The 17,367-nt window shown below is 37.3% G+C and overlaps 1 protein-coding gene across 1 annotated transcript in view; it reads right to left on the reverse strand.

The window, feature by feature from the left end:
• The window catches only part of ALDH1A1 (aldehyde dehydrogenase 1 family member A1), a 184,347-nt gene extending 170,540 nt beyond the window's left edge, over window positions 1-13,807 (reverse strand). The window contains exon 1 of the mRNA XM_054501940.1: window positions 13,737-13,807. The gene's annotated coding sequence lies outside the window, so the exon portion shown is untranslated. The remainder of the gene's footprint in view (window positions 1-13,736) is intronic.
• Between the last annotated feature and the right edge of the window lie 3,560 nt (window positions 13,808-17,367).

Consider the following 17,367-nt stretch of genomic DNA (forward strand, 5'->3'; position numbering starts at 1 on the left):
ATGGACTTTTGCTCCAAAAACTGCTGCAAGAACATACCAGCAAAGCTAAGAGAATCCACAGACCTTTTGAAGGAACTGGATGACTGCTGGAGGCTGCATGAGACACTGAAAAACTGTGAGTCTGTTTGCTTTCTCAACAGGGAGGCAGTGGTCTGGAGCAAGTTCTCAGCCCTGGAAACTGGCTGTCTGGAAATAGACTCAGTGCTGTTGGGGGGCACAGTGGGAGTGAGACTGGCCTTTAGGACTGTGGGCTGTGTCGGAACAGTGAGACCTGTGACTACCAGCTTTTTCCGACTTCCCTGGGATGTATATGACTCAGCAGAGGCAGCCATAATTCCCATGGGAACAGAACTCCATTGGCCTGGGAATCACACCCCCATTCCCCACAGCAGCCATAGCAAGCCCTGCCCAAAGAAAGGCTGAGCTCAGACACACCTATCTCTTCCCCTACCTGGTAGTCTTTCTCTAGCCACCCTGGTAGCTGAAGACGAAAGTCATAATCTGGAGCTCTATGGCTCTGCCCATTGCCTGAGAAACCTGAATACTTAACCAGGTATTCCTAGGGCAAGTCTGCATCCTCCCTGTAGGACCACAGCTGATACACTCTTGAAAGCGCCACCTCCTGGCTGGAGGCTAACCAACACAAAACCAGTGCACTAAACAAAAACACGACACAAACTCAGAGTCCACTTCACTCCCCTGCTACCTCCATCAGAGCAGGTACTGGTATCCAGGGCTGCAAGACCTGAAGACACATCACATCTCAGGACTCTTTGCAGAGACTCTCCAGTAACAGCCTGGAGCCCAGTAGCTCAACTGGGTATCTAGAACCAGAAGAGCAAAAAGAATCACTGTAGTTTGGCTCCTAGGAAGCCACAACCCTTGAGGAAGGGGGAGAACACCACATAGAGGGAACATCCTGCGGGACAGAAGAATCTGAACAGCAGCCCTTGAATCCCAGATCTTCCCTCTGACATATTCTACCCCAGACTGTGAGAAGGAACCAGAAAAACAATTCTGGTAATATGAAAAAACAAGGGTCTTTAATACCCCCAAAAGATCATACCAGCTCACCAGCAATGGATCCCAACCAAGATGAAATCTCTGAATTGCCAGATAAAGAATCAAGGAGGCACCAGAGAAAGGCGAAGTCGAACTTAAAGAAATAAAAAGCATGATACAGGATATGAAAGGAAAAGTCTTCACTGAAATAGAGAATATAAATAAAAACAACCATAACTTCTGGTCAAGGAGACACTTAGAGAAATGCAAAATGCACTGGAAAACCTCAGAAATAGAACCAAACAAGCCGAAGAAAGAACCTCAGAGCTCAAACATAAGGCTTTTGAATTAACCCAATCCATCAAAGACAAAGAAAAAAGAATTTTAAAAAATGAACAAAGCCTCCAGGAATTTTGGGACTATGTTAAATGTCCAAACCTAAAAATAATTGGTGTTCCTGAGGAAGATGAGATATCTAAAAGTCTGGAAAACATATTTGAGGGGATAACCAAGGAAAACTTCCCCAGCCTTGCTAGAGATCTTAACATCCAAATACAAGAAGCTCCAAGAACACCTGGGAAATTAATCACAAAAAGATCATTGCTTAGGCACATAGTCATCAGGCTATCTATCTAAAGCCAAGATAAAGGAAAGAATCTTAAGAGCTGTGATTCAAAAGTATCAGGTAACCTATAAAGAAAAATCTATCTATCAGATTAACAGCAGATTTCTCAGCAGAAACCCTAAAAGCTAGAAGGGACTGTGGTCCTATTTTTAGCCTCTTTAAAGAAAACAATTATCAGCCAATAATTTTGTACACAGAGAAACTAAACTTCGTAAATGAAGGACAGATACAGTCTTTTTCTAGAAAAACAAATACTGAGAGAATGTGCCACTACAAGAACGTTAAAAGGAGCTCTAAATCTTGAAACAAATCCTCAAAATACATCAAAATAGAACCTCCTCAAGGCATAAATTTCATAGGACCTATATAACAATAATGCAGTGAAAAAAACCAAGGTATTCAGGCAGCAAATAATATGATGAATAGAATAGTACTTCACATCTCAATACCAACTCTGAATGTAAATGGCCTAAATGCTCCACTTAAAAGATACAGAACTGCAGAATGGATAAGAATTCACCAATTAAGTTTCTACTGTCTTCAGAAGACTCACCTAACACATAAAGAACTCACATAAACTTAAGGTAAAGGGGTGGAAAGAGACATTCCATGCAAATGGACAGCAAAAGTGAGCAGAAGTAGCTATTCTTATATCAGACAAAACAAACTTTAAAGCAACAGCAGTTAAAAAGACAAAGAGGGACATTATATAATTATAAAAGGACTAGTCCAACAGAAAAATATCACAATTCTAAATATACATGCACTTAATACAGGAGCTCCCAAATTTATACAACAATTACTACTAGACCTAAGAGATGAGATAGATGGCAACACAATAATAGTGGGGGGACTTCAATACTCCACTGACAGCACTAGACAGGTTATTAAGATAGAAAGTCAACAAAGAAACAATGGAATTAAACCATATCCTAGAACAAACGGACTTAACAGATACTTATAGAACATTCTACCCAACAACTGCAGAGTATACATTCTATTCATCAGCACATGGAATATTCTGTAAGATAGACCATATGATAGGCCACAAAACCAGCCTCAGTAAACTTAAGAAGATCAAAATTATATCAAGTATTCTCTTAGACCACAGTAAAATAAAATTGGAAATCAATTCCAAAAGGAATCCTCAATACCATACAAGTATATGGAAATTAAATAACCTGCTCCTAAATGACCGTTGGGTCAACAACAAAATCAAGATGGAAATTAAAAAATTGTTTGAACTGAATGATGGTAGTGACACCACCTATCAAAACCTCTGTGATACAGCAAAAGCGGTGTTAACAGGAAAGTTCATAGCATTAAATGCCTTCATAAGAAAGTCTGAAAAAGCACAAATAGACAATCTAAGGTCACACCTCACAGAACCGGAGAAAGAAGAACAATCCAAACCCAAACCCAGAAGAAGAAAAGAAACAACAGAGATCAGAGCAGGACTAAATTAAATTGAAACAACAACAAAATAAAATACAAAAGACAAACAAAACAAAAAGCTGGTTCTTTGAAAAGATAAATAAAATTGATTTACCATTAGCAAGATTAACCAAGAAAAGAAGAGAAATAATCCAAATAAGCTCAATTAGAAAGGAAATGGGTGATATTACAACTAATACCACAGAAATACAAAACATTATTCAAGACTGCTATGAACACCTTTATGCACATAAACTAGAAAAGAGGAGATGAATAAGTTCCTGGAAATATACAACCCTCCTAGATTAAACCAGGAAGATATAGAATCTCCTAGCAGACAAATAAGAAGCAGTACGATTGAAATGGTAATAAAAAAATTGCCAACAAAAAAAGTCCAGGACCAGATGGATTCACAGCTGAATTCTATCAGACATTCAAAGAGGAATTGGTACAAATCCTATTGATACTATTCCAAAAGACAGAGAAAAAGGGAATCCTTCCTAAATCATTCTATGAAACCAGTATCATCCTAATACCAAAACCAGGAAAGGATATAACAAAATAAGAAAACTACAGGCCAATATCCATGATTATAGCAGATGCAAAAATCCTCAACAAAATACTAACAAACCAAATCCAACAGCATATCAAAAAGATAATCCACCATAATCAAATGGGTTTCATACCAGGGATGCAGGGAAAATTTAACATAGGTAAATCAATAAATGAGATACACCACATAAACAGAATTAAAAACAAAAATCACATGATCATCTCAATAGACACAATCATTTGACAAAATCCAGCATCCCTTTATGACTAACACCCTCAGCAAAATTGGCATAGAAGTGACATATCTTGAGGTCGTAAAAGCCGTCTATGACAAACCCACAGCCAACATTATACTAAATGGGGAAATGCTGAAAGCATTCCCCCTGAGAGCTGGAACAAGACAAGGATGTCCATTTTCACCACTTCTATTCGACACAGTGCTGAGGTCCTAGCCAGAGCAATCAGACAAGAGAAAGAAAAAAAAGGGCATCCAAATTGGTAAAGAGAAGTCAAACTGTTGCTGTTTGCTGATTATATGATCATATACCTATAAAACCCTAAAGACTCATCCGAAAAGCTCCTAGAACTGGTAAATGAATTTAGCAAAGTTTCAGGATACAAAATTAATGTACACAAATCAGTAGTTCTGCTATACACCAAGAGCAACCAAGCTGAGAGTCAAATCAAGAACTCAACCCCTTTCACAATAGCTGCACAAAAAATAAAATGCTTAGGAATATACCCAACCAAGAATGTGAAAGACATCTACAAGGAAAACTACGAAACACTACTGAAAGAAATCATAGATGACACAAACAAATGGAAACACATCCCATGCTCACGGATGGGTGAATCAATATTGCAAAAATGATCATACTGCCAAAAGCAATCTACAAATTCAATACAATCCCTATCAAAATATCACTATCATTCCTCACAGAACTAGAAAAAACATCATAAAATTCATATGGAACCAAAAAAGAGCCCGCATAGCCGAAGCAAGACTAAGCAAAAAGAACAAATCTGGAGACATCACATTATCCGACTTCAAACTATACTATAAGGCCATAGTCACCAAATAGCATAGTACTGGTATAAAAATAGGCACACAGACCAATATAATAGAATAGAGAACCCAGAAATAAACCCAAATACTTATAGTCAACTGGACTTTGACAAAGCAAACAAAAACATAAAGTGGGAAATGGACACCCTATTCAACAAATGGTGCTGGGATAATTGGCAAGCCACATGTAGAAAAATGAAACTGGATCTTCATTTCTCACTCTATACAAAAATCAAGATGGATCAAAGACTTAAATCTAAGACCTGAAGCCATAATGATTCTAGAAGATGAGGTTGGAAAAAAAACCTTCTGGACATTGGCTTAGGCAAAGACTTCATGACCAAGAACCCAAAAGCAAATGCAACTAAAACAAAGATAAACAGATGGGACTTAATTAAACTAAAAAGCTCTGTACAGCAAAAGAAATAATCAGCAGATTTAACAGACAACCCACAGAGTGGGAGAAAATCTTCACAGTCTATACACCTGACAAAGGACTAATATCCAGAATCTACAAAGAACTCAAACCAATCAGCAAGAAAAAACAATCCCATCAAAAAGTGGGCTAAAAAACATGAATAGACAATTCTCAAAAGAAGATATACAAATGACCAAAACAAGCATATGGAAAAGTGTTCAACATCACTAATTATCAGGGAAATGCAATCAAAACCACAATGTAATACCACTTCACTCCTGCAAGAATGGCCATAATTTAAAAAATCAAAAAATGGTAGCTGTTAGTGGCGATGCAGTGAAAAGGGAACACTTTTATACTGTTGGTGGGAATGTTAACTAGTACAACCATCATGGAAAACAGTGTGGAGGTTCCTTAAAGAACTAAAAGTAAATCTACCATTTGATCCAGCAATCCCACTACTGAGTATCTACCCAGAGGGAAGGAAGTAATTATACGAAAAAGATTGCACACACATGTTTATAGCAGCACAATTTGCAATTGCAAAAACACGGAACTAGCCCAAATGCCAATCAATCAATGAGTGGAAAAAGAAAATGTGATACACAGACACCCCACACAAACACCCCCCCCTCCACACACATATTCCATGGAATACTACTCAGCCATAGAAAGGAATGAAATAATGACATTTGCAGCCACCTGGATGGAATTGGAGGCTTATTCTAAATGAAGTAAATCAGGAATGGAAAATCAAACATCATATGTTCTCACTCTTCTGTGGGAGCTAAGCTATGAGGAAGCAAAGGCATAAGAATGATACATTGGACTTTGGGGACTCGGGAAAAAGTTGAGGGTGGCGAGGGATAACAGACTACATGCTGGGTACAGTGTACACTGCTCAGGTGATGAGTGCACCAAAATCTCAGAAATCACCGCTAAAGAACTTATTCATGTCACCAAACACCACCTGTCCCCCCAAAACCTGTTGATATAGAAAATAAATAAATCAAAAATAAATAAAAATACACATTAAAAAATAATTAAAAAAAATAGAAGAGCTTGCCACTTCCTCCTTGCTCTCTCTTGCTCTCTCTCGTCATGTGATGCACCAGCTTCCCTTTCACCTTCAGCCATGATTGTAAGCTTCCTGAGACCCTCACCAGGAGGAGAGGCAGATGCCATGCTTTCTGTACACCCTGCAGAACTGTGAGCCAATTAAATCTCTTTTATTTACAAATTAAATAAAAGAGTTTTGTAGTCTTAGATATTCCTTTACAGCAATGTAAACAGACTAATACAGCAATATTCTTAGTTTACATAATGGAATTGAGTGCATGAAAACTATTATTTGAAGCAGGTATAATATTAGCCTTTGGCTTTGAGATAAGAACCAAAGATGTTGTTTTTCCTAGGCTATTGGACAACATATATATGAAGTCCATTATCCTATAAATAGAAAGTTGCTGTTTGCATTTTAGTTATAAATTTTTATAAATGATTCCCTCTATTTAAGGAAAATTAACTTGCTCAATTCTCCTACTTACTGCTTCCAGCTCCGTAAGACACACACACACACCTGTGTTGGGAATCTTTTTATTAAAATATAACATACATACAGAAAAGCATACAAAACATAACTATATAGCTTGATGAATTTTTACAAGCTGATAACTACCAGCATCCCAGAACCCCCTGTCCTCTGATTCCCCTTACAGTCTCTGGTTTCTGTGCTCCAAAGACAGCCATTATCCTGACCTCCAATGCCCATAGTTTAGCTTGTTTTTTAAATGTCTATAAAGGGAAGTAAACAACGCATGCTCTTTGTGCCTGACTTCTTTTGTGCCACACTGCATTTGAAGATTTATCCATGTTGTGTTTGCAAGACCTGTTTCCATGTTGCATAATTGCACTTCATTTATTCTTATTGTTGTAGAGTGGTCCGTTAGGTGAATATAGCAGTTTATGAGTTTGTTCTGCTACTAGTAATTACTTGGACAGTTTCTAGTTTGGTTCTATTATGAATAGTGCTGCTTGGGCATTCTTGTGCACATTCTTTGGTGAACATTCTTTGGTACACATTTCTGTTGACCATATAAACCTAAGACTGGAACCGCTGAGTCACGAACATTCATTTGTTTAATTTTTGAACTGCCAGCTAGTTTTTCAGTGTTGTTGTACCAATTTACACTCCTACCAGTGCCATAAAACAGCTCTCTGGTTGTTCCACAGCTTCTTCAACATTTCATATTTTCTGTCTTTCCCATTTTAGCCACTTTGATGGAAAACATATCCTTATTAAAGACACAGATCATGAAAAACATCCCTGACCTGATACCTTAAGTGAACTCAATTTTGGCAATGTTAGCTAGTTTATTCTTTCTTAATGACATGCATCTGGGACAGATTGAGTGCATTCATCCACTGAAGTCCTTCAAAAGTTAATGATCTCCCATTCTTCCCCACCTCCTACCAAATACAAATGATATTAGCTCACAGTTACCATGGCCTCCTGAGAAAGCTGTTTTACCAGTACTTCTTTTTTATAGTTTCTTTCAGTAGAGATGCTATGGGATTTTCTCCATTAATCAGATCAAACCCTACATTTAAAATACATTTCAGTTATTACAATGTCTACATTTTGTTCATAATTTAAGAGTAATCTAAGGGTAGTAACATGTTTACCTTGTGGCATGCCACTTTTATGTTTTCCAGAATCCTATTTTTCATTGCCATGATTGGACTGAAAAACAGGATTTTTTTTCTATTGACTCACATTTCTAAAATTCCTTCTTGGTCAAAAGTGCAAGTCTGTTGACCCTTTCAACTTTTGTTTGAAAGGGACATTTTTGAGTTCTTATTAATTATTTTTCATTGCCTTTGTGTTTATTTTGCTCTGTTTTACTCTGTATCTTTTCGAATGAGTACCATTCTGCTTCTTATTTACTTATTTTTAAAATAAAGAATTGGAGTGATTTGTCATGCTTTTCTAGAAGTATCATTTCATTAGAAAGATATTTCTGGACAATAAAAGTTTAAGTGCTAATTGCAAAATAGTTTTATTGATAAAATTTGTAATTTCTCTTTCTGTTGCTTATACAGTTTGATAATCCTATGAATTCTACAGAAGGAATTCACATGTAATGATCCTTTAATAACTAGTGCCTGAGAAAAATAAACTTATTCTACACTTAATTTAATTTTCAACACTTTAAATATCTTTAAATTTGTTTCTTCATTTTGTTTCTGGTATCTTTTGCCTTGCAGAAATATGTAATTTTAAAAGAGCCAGATATATCTAGCTTTTCCTTTATGGTTTCTGTGATTTCTGTCATAATTGGGAATATCTTTCCCATCTCAAATTTATACAAACAGCCTTCTAAATTTTCTTTCAATATTTTTCTTAGAGCAAGGATTCATTTTTCTTCTACATGGATAATCAAACATACAAGCATCGTTTATTAAATTAGACATTCTCACTAAGTTCAATTAAAATCCTATAACTACTAAATCTTTCTATGGATGCTCAGGCATATTTGACTAATGTATTTACCTATTCCTGTGCTAATATTATACACTTACCTTTGATTACAGTTACTCCATAGTTATTTTAGTATCTGGAAGTCTCCTACTTTGTCTTCTTGTTATTATTCAGTATTCATAAATTTCTTGACTATTTCTAGAGATATATTTTTCCACATACATTCTAGAATCACTTTATATTGTTCAACAGAAAAGCTTATTAAGATTGTAATTTCAGTTGCATAACATTTCTATATTAATTTTAGAAGTAGTGACATTTCTATAATAGTAGTATCATTAGGAATATTTTATGTACTTCATTTTGGATTTTATAAATTAACTTTTATATAAATCTTATGCTACTCTTGCTATATTTAAGTCTAAGAATTTTCATGTTTAGTCCCTATTATAGATGCATCTTTCTTTTTTTTCTTTTGCTTCAACCTTGCTATTGACAGAGAAAAAGTTACTGATTTTCTTAAGGTATACAAAGTTAATTCTAAGGCTTTTCAAGAGCTACTGGAAAGAGACGGAGACATCTTTATTCCTGGAACAGAGATTTTGGCAAACATCTTGTCATGAGGAGTCTGAGAATCACTCAACATGAAGGAAAGTAGAATCTAAGGATGGAGACATGGCAGGTTCTGGAGCTATTATTTGAACTCCTAGAATAAGCCATATTTGAAACCATTACCAGTTATCCTTTACATTATTCCCTATGTTCATTTAATTTACGTAGGTTTAGGCCGGGAACAGTGGCTCAAGTTTGTAATCCCAGCACCTTGGGAGGCTGAGGTGGGCAGATCACCTGAGGTCAGGAGTTCGAGACCAGCCTGGCAAACATGGTGAAACCCCATCTCTACTAACAAAAAAAAAAAAAAAAAAAAAAAAAAAATTGACTGGGTGTGGCGGTGTGTGCCTGTAATCCCAGCTACTCAGGAGGCTGAGGCAGGAGAATCACTTGAACCTGGGAGACAGAGATTTCAGTGAGCTGAGATCGTGCCATTGCACTCCAGCCTTGGCAACAAGAGCAAAACTCCGTCTCAAAAAAAAAAAAAATTAAATTGGTTGAAATAGGTCTTATTCTTCATTGTTTACCAAATAAGATGGTATGGAAATTTGAATTTGGCTTCCTCAGATAATTCTTATGCTAGTAATCTTCAGAAAAAATACCAGGACCAGTACACTCTATTACTATCATGAGGATATAATGAAAAATAATTTAATGGTATAGAGTTGACCATAAGAGAGGTGCTTCAATGTTATCAGAGATGTATAGGATAAAGCTGAAATTGCTTCATTAAACAGCTGAATTTTAATAGTTACTGATATAATAAAAGTACAGAAGGCTCTAAATACAAAACTATAAAAATGAAATAAAGTAATTGTGTGAAAGGAAGATGAAGAACATCTATTCTATTGCTTGCGAAATATAAATATATCAAATTTATATTATATATCAAATTTACATAATATGGATTTGATATATTTATATTTCTCTTCCAATGGAGAACTTAGAAATTCACTAGGCAATCATTACTTTATTCAAGGCAATTTTATAAATTAAATAAGATGCTAATTATACTATCAAAGGCATAACTGTGCTTTTTGACTCAAAGAAAATATAACTTGAACCCATAATGATGTGAAGTTTCTTCTGTACAGGTCTTTGTTTATCCTGCTGATTTGTTTCCTCATTATTGGCTTCTTACGAAGTCATTGCTCAACTCTGATTTTCTTTGTGTTTCAGCTTTAAAGTCACATTGAGACCAATGAACATCTTTCAAGTATTTGATTATATTTGTGATTATATGTAGGGAACTTCTTTTCTTCCTGTTGAAAAATGATTGGAACTCAAATAAAAGTAGGACTGACCATGTATCACTCAGGGTGCCATAACATAAATTCTGCATCATTGGTCAATTCATTTATTCAATCTTTTATTTCACTCCACACCCGTATGGGGTGACTATGATGCAGACATGTTTATATGCGCAGCAGAAACATCACTGGAAAAAACAGACAAAAGTTCTTGCTCTCATGGAACTTAGATTCTGAGAAGGAAAGGTATCAAATAAACCTTAAACAAATATAAATACACTACAGATATATAAATTATGTAAAGCGGTAGTAAGTGCTGTGAAGTAATGTGGAGTAGGGGGGATAGAGAATGATAGTGGAGAAGGAGAAGGATGCCCTTTCATATGAGAGTCAGGAAAATCTCTGATAAGGTGACATTTATTCATGGAGTTGTACTGAAGGAGAAATCAAAATGGATATTTAAGGGAAACACCTTCCAGGCAAATAAGGACCCTGAGACAAGAATATTCTAAGTATATTCAAGGAATAGCAAGAAGGTCTGAAGGGCGGGATATGATATTCATTTTAAAAGTTTGCTCTGTTTGCATATGAGAATAGATTGTAGAAAGGCAAGTGTAAAAGGCTATTACACACTTGCAAGATGTTTACTGAGAGATGACATTCAGTTTAGCTTGCTGGCATGGATCAGGTTTTAGAAAAGAGAATGAACCTGGAGGACAATTTGAAGATATTCAGGATGACTCTGCAGATTTTGCTTGAGTAACTAGAACTATATGAAGATCAGGTGTGTGTGTGGGTGTGGGTGTTTCCGTGTGTGTGTGTGTATGTGTGTGTGAGAGAGTGTGTGTTGAAAAGGGGTAGATTGAAATAAATCAAAGTCCAGTTTAAATTTAAGATGGCAACTCGACAGTAGATGTAAGCCAAAAAATGTATAAGTCAGGTGTATCCAGGAGATGTTGGGACTAAAGATACAATCTTAGGAATTTTAAGCATATAGTTGGTATTTAAATACTTGGAATCAGATGAAGTCACCTACACAATGAGTACAGATGGAGAAGAGTTTATGAAGATAAAGAGAAATCAGCAAAGGGGAGAGCAAATAATTTTTTTTCCAAAAAGAAAGGAAGTCATTAGTTATATCAAAAGCTGTTAATAGCTGAAGCAAGATGATTATGGAGAAATGGCACTGAATTTTTCAGTGTAGAAGTCATTAATGACCTTGACAAGATCAGTGTATGAAAAAAATTTTGTGTTTCAGTGGGCAACTAAACATAGTCTGACAACTCTTTTAGGGTATCAGATTCTACCCCTGCTCATTGTCTTTGAGCCATTTTGCAAATTTTTGTAAGTGGTAGGTAACAAACAAATTCTGACTTGTCTGGTAGTGACATTAATTGACTTTCTGTGTCCAGTTTGGTAGTGATCTAAATGAATGTGGAAAAATCAGTTTTGTCTGCATTTCCAATTAATTTCAACATTCTGTGCTCTAGATAAATTAGTGCTGTTTGACTTTTCCTTTGAATCAGTTATAACATCTCCCTGGCTCCCTCATATTATGTGAGTAAAATTATTTAACACATGTTCATTTTCATATCTGAATGAGGGTCATGATTTCACCTTTTTCTGAAAATTATCTTTTTAACATTAACATTGGTGTAGTGATGTAGGCAAAAGACTGGCTCAGATGTACTTGACAGAAAATGGAAAATGGGGTCGAGATGGTTGATTTGATATTCAGAAAAACCTTTTTTGGTAAAGCACATTGAAAAATCTCAACACAATTTAACAATTTTTAAAATTATGGTAGGAAAGTAAAAATAAGGGAATCTAGAATCTTGATATAAGAAGGCAATCCAGGCCTGGCGTGGTGGCTCATGCCTGCAATCCCAGAACTTTGGGAGGCCGAGGTGGACAGATCACTTGAGGCTAGGAGTTTGAGATCAGCCTGGCCAACATGGCAAAACGCTGTCTCTACTAAAAATACAATTATTAGCCAGGTGTGGTGGTGCACGCCTATAATCTCAGCTACTTGGGAGGCTGAAGCACAAGAATCGCTTGAACCGGGAGGCGGAGGTTGCAGTGAGCAGAGATTGCACCACTGCATTCCAGCCTTGGCGATAGAATGACACTCTTTCACAAAAATAAATAAATAAATATAAAACAAATTAAGAAGGCAATCCAGAGGGGTAAGTGAGTACTGGATCTGCTAATGTGAAGGGTCATGAGCTCTTGGGACAGGAAACAAAGCTTGAGACTAGAGCTCTGGTAAGATCCACAACATAATGCCGGGAGTGGCAAAATCTCAAGGGAAAAACCTGACTTTGCTTTAAAATGGAGATGTCTGAAATACTTGTCTGTCCTGAACTTAGCTCTAGATAAGCCAGTATAAAAGAACAATTATCTGCTGAGAATTTCTAACCACAAGGTGGCACACACCTTGTTTGTTGAAGAACTGAGGTACAGCAAGGTGTGGCTAGAACACTGAACCGAAGGAATTGTGGTATGACCTTAGTTAGGTCTTGGCTGTCATCTCCTTGTTACCCTAACATAAAAGGTTGTGAACAATAACTTCTCTATGTCACTGGATAATTCAGCCATGAGGCTATCTCTTGATTCACATCATAAAAGCCCAAACATTATTCTTTTGTTGCCATGCACACTTGCAGGTACAAGGATGTTAAAATCTACGCACCCCTCCCTAATTCTTATCTTGCAAAATTTGCCTGTTACATAATAATGACAGTTCCTTTAGTTTTTATCAAGTAGTATGTTTACCCAGGAAAGAACAGTATTTTAAAAAGGTGTTCTTATACGATTCTCCCCACTTCTTGCATTTTTTATTTTCTTTGGGACAAAAATGTTATTTGCCTTTGTTGGCATGGACAGTTAGTTACATTTTTGGGGGAAAATCTCAGAATGAGAAACTAAACTTGAACTAAAATAAATATATGTCTTAGTAAAAAATCTGAGAAATCAAATGTATTTATTTAAAGTAAGCTTAGATCTTTTTTTGAGCTCAAATCCCGTGATAATTCAATCTGAATTTATTTTGGTGCTCTCTCACTCACACCCATCTTATGAAAACCAAAGCATTTGGGGGTCTTTTACCCATCCGGTTACCACTGAGATGCCTTGTCTAAACTTACAAGGGCTACTGAAATCTGAGAGCCTTGGGTTTTAGTGCCATCTGGAAGCCCATTAAACTTTGCAAAAGCCGTGAAACTCAGCCTAAACTCCAGCCCCTCAGGCATACTAGGCAGCCACACCCCTCCCACCTAACCCAAAACTCCGCTCACCTCCTGCAATGCTGTGAAGGAGCAAACTGTAGGTTCCCTGGGAGTCTGCAGATCTCTCTTCCCATCCTGGACTTCTGGGGCATGCCTCCCCTCCCACGTTCTCTTTTCCACAAGGCACGTGTCTCCCTTTCCCCTATCTGGCATAATTCCCTCAAGGAGTGCCAGGAAGGCAGATCATCTGCTGGATAATTAGCCTTTCTGTCCTACAGCACAAACCTCCTGTGAGGTTAAAAGAATGAAGGAGCTGGCTGCCTTCTTTAAGTGGACATGAATGTAAAAAAGATCCATGAAGCACAAAGCACAAATTCTGTCTCGATTAGTTATGCTGATTCACAGCTTGTAGCCTCTCCTCATAACCTGAAATACGTGATAAAGGAGGGCACGCTCCATCAAAACATACTGTCCAATTTGTGAGTGGTTGAAGGAGTGCCCCAAACCTCCATTGGCGGTCTGGCCTTTATAATCTTACACTCACAGTGTTTTATTCCTGAAATCTAAAGCTGAAGGAGAAAACTTAAATTACAAATGTCATCACTCATTTACTTAAAAGTTGTCTCCTTCTGTATATGCAGATGCTTCTAATTCTCTTGCAATCTTTCCAAGCCCTTTGCACTAGCTGTATTCTTTAGCACATTAAAGAAATAAAATCATTTCTTGACTCTCATGGGCAGATAAGATGGAAATGGCAAGGTACTGCTGGGAATAATAGGCAGAGGAATGTTGCTTTTGATAAGAAACCAATAGAGCTATATCTACTTTCTTTTTTTTCTTTTTCTTTTCTTTTTTTTTTTTTTTTTTTGTTGAGATGGAGTCTCGCTCTGTCACCCAGGCTGGATGCAGTGGCGCGAACTCGGCTCACTGCAAGCTCTGCCTCCTGGGTTCACGCCATTCTCCCGCCTCAGCCTCCAGAGTAGCTGGGACTACAGGCGTGTGCCACCACGCCCGGCTAATTTTGTGTGTGAGTGTGTGTTTTTAGTAGAGACAGGGTTTCACCGTGTTAACAGAATGGTCTCGATCTCCTGACCTCGTGATCTGCCCGCCTCGGCCTCCCAAAGTGCTGGGATTACAGGCGTCAGCCACCGCGCCCGGCCGAGCTATATCTACTTTTTATACATGTCTTCAATGACACATTTATGATTAAACTAAAGATGTTGGAATGAAAATGACAAGTGAACATTTCTCAACATACAAGAAAGTCTATCTCAGTGTATCCATGGGCCAGGAAGAGACGACACTTTAATAAATGTGTTTTTTTGGGGAATAGCCCAGGCTGAGAATGGAAAAGGCTCTGGTAGTTCCATCAGGTCTTTAGTTTCCTGGGTATGCATAACTCTGTATTATTTGGTTGAGAAATTAAAGGATTTTCCTTCAGTGTATTCTTAAATCATATTATTCCGACATTTTATTATTCTCATGTTTTCTTTCATTATGAGAAAATTGTTGGGGAGGTGAGCATTTGCAAACCTCTTTTTATATTGCGTTTAGTATGTGGAACTGCGAATCTCTGAAACTCCTTTTACTTTGTACTTACTAAGTTGCTATGGAAAACATTTTTTGAGAATGAAGGACAAATTCTGAGAGGAAAAATACTGAATAAAAGGTTTCAACTCTTGCTGGCATTACAGTATTTCCTCACAAGGGGACTGCATTTCAAATAGTCTCTTTTTTTGTGTAATACAGAGGAAAGTATAATTTATTCTAAAGTTGGCATCACTACAAAAAGTCAGTCAATGCTCAACTTCTGGTATTTGGTTGTGAGGGGTTTTGCTTTGTTTTGTTTCTGTATGTGGAGAGGAAAGGGACCAAGCCAGCCTTTCTGGATTTTGGAACTGATATACTCTAGCGCCACCTACTGGGAAAGGGTTTACAGTGCCCCAAATTACAAGAAACCCAAACTCAAAATCTTCTGATGCTTTCTCTCAAAACTTTCATTTATTTTTCTTCTTTTCCTATTCTTTTATTTTCTGTTGATTTTCTATTCATTTTTATTTGTTTCCCTTTCTCTGGTATAAATACTCCAGCTTTCTCAATGTAATTCTCATACACAACTCTAAAACAACTCCCTAAAACAACTGCTTTTATGGCACGTGGAAAGGTTGGAGATGAGAAAAAATCAAGTCTATTTTAGGTCATATGTCTTCACCGCAAATGATGATTCATGGATATTAAATTCATAATCCATTATCTTACATGTTAAACATTAATACTTAATATTAATATTTAATATTCTCAAGACCAGAATCCATTGAATCGTAATTCTTCCACTAACCGGCTATGAGGCTGTATAACCTCCCTAAGTCTTTATTTGATCACTTGATAAAAAAGCAATGCTAATAATACACGTTAGATAGGAATGCTTTGAGAATTAAATGATGTGTGATGTATGCAAACTTCAGCAGAGCACTTTTCATGCAGTAAATGCACAATAAATGTTTTCCATTGTAATTACCCTTCTGAGGACAAAGTTCATGTTTTCATTCATCTCTGTAGCTTCAGAATGCATAATAGAGGGTTTATATATTTCCTTCCATGTCTTAATATATACTAGAAAATTAATTGTGTTGGGTACAATAGAAGAAAAAAACATTATTGTCATGACTATGAGCTAGCTACTCTGCTAAGCATTTTGTAGGTGTCCTTTCATTCACTAGATAGAGGATACAGAAACTTGATTTTTTCCATTCTCAGTGTATTAGTCTGTTTTCACACTGCTATAAAGATACTACCTGAGACTGGGTAATTTTTAAAGAAAAGAGGTTTAATTGACCCACAGTTCCACATGGTTGGGGAGGTCTCAGGAAACTTAGAATCATGGCATGAGGTGAAGGAGGAGTAAGTACCTTCTTCACAAGACGGCAGGAGAGAGAGAGCGAGATCAAGGGGAAGTGCCTCTTTTAAACCATCTTACCAGATCTCGTGAGAACTCCCTTACTATCACAAGAAGAGAAGGCGGAAACTGCTCCTGTGATATAATCACCTCCCACCAGGTCCCTCCCTCAACATGTAGGGATTATAATTCAAGATGAGATTTGGGTGGTGACGCAGGGCAAAAACATGTCACTCCATTTCATAACTAACTTTCTAGGTAAAATTTGAGCATTCCTCCCAAGGGCTTAGTTTTCTTCAGAAAGGAGTGGGCTAGCCGGGCGCGGTGGCTCACGCCTCTAATCCCAGCACTTTAGGAGGCCGACGCGGGCGGATCACGAGGTCAGGAGATCGAGACTATCCTGGTTAGCATGGTGAAACCCCATCTCCACTAAAAATACAAAAAATTAGCCGGGCATGGTGGCGGGGGCCTGTGGTCCCAGCTACTCGGGAGGCTGAGGCAGGAGAATGGCGTGAACCCGGGAAGCGGAGCTTGCGGTGAGCCGAGATCGTGCCACTGCACTCCAGCCTGGGCGACAGAGTGAGACTCCATCTCAAAAAAAGAAAGGAGTGGGCTATACCATCTCTAAAATTTCTTTCAGCTCTATTATCTTTACTGTAATTTTACCAGCCTTAAAATTAGATTTGGGTATAATTCAACCATTATACTGGTTAGGATTCTGCTTCTTTCCATTTTAAAATGAAAGAAGCAAGAATTATGGGTAACTAGAACAAGAGGTATCAAAGGTCATCTAGCCAACCTCCA

This window comes from Pongo pygmaeus, chromosome 13 (genome assembly GCF_028885625.2).
Source record: "Pongo pygmaeus isolate AG05252 chromosome 13, NHGRI_mPonPyg2-v2.0_pri, whole genome shotgun sequence".
NCBI lineage: Eukaryota > Metazoa > Chordata > Mammalia > Primates > Hominidae > Pongo > Pongo pygmaeus.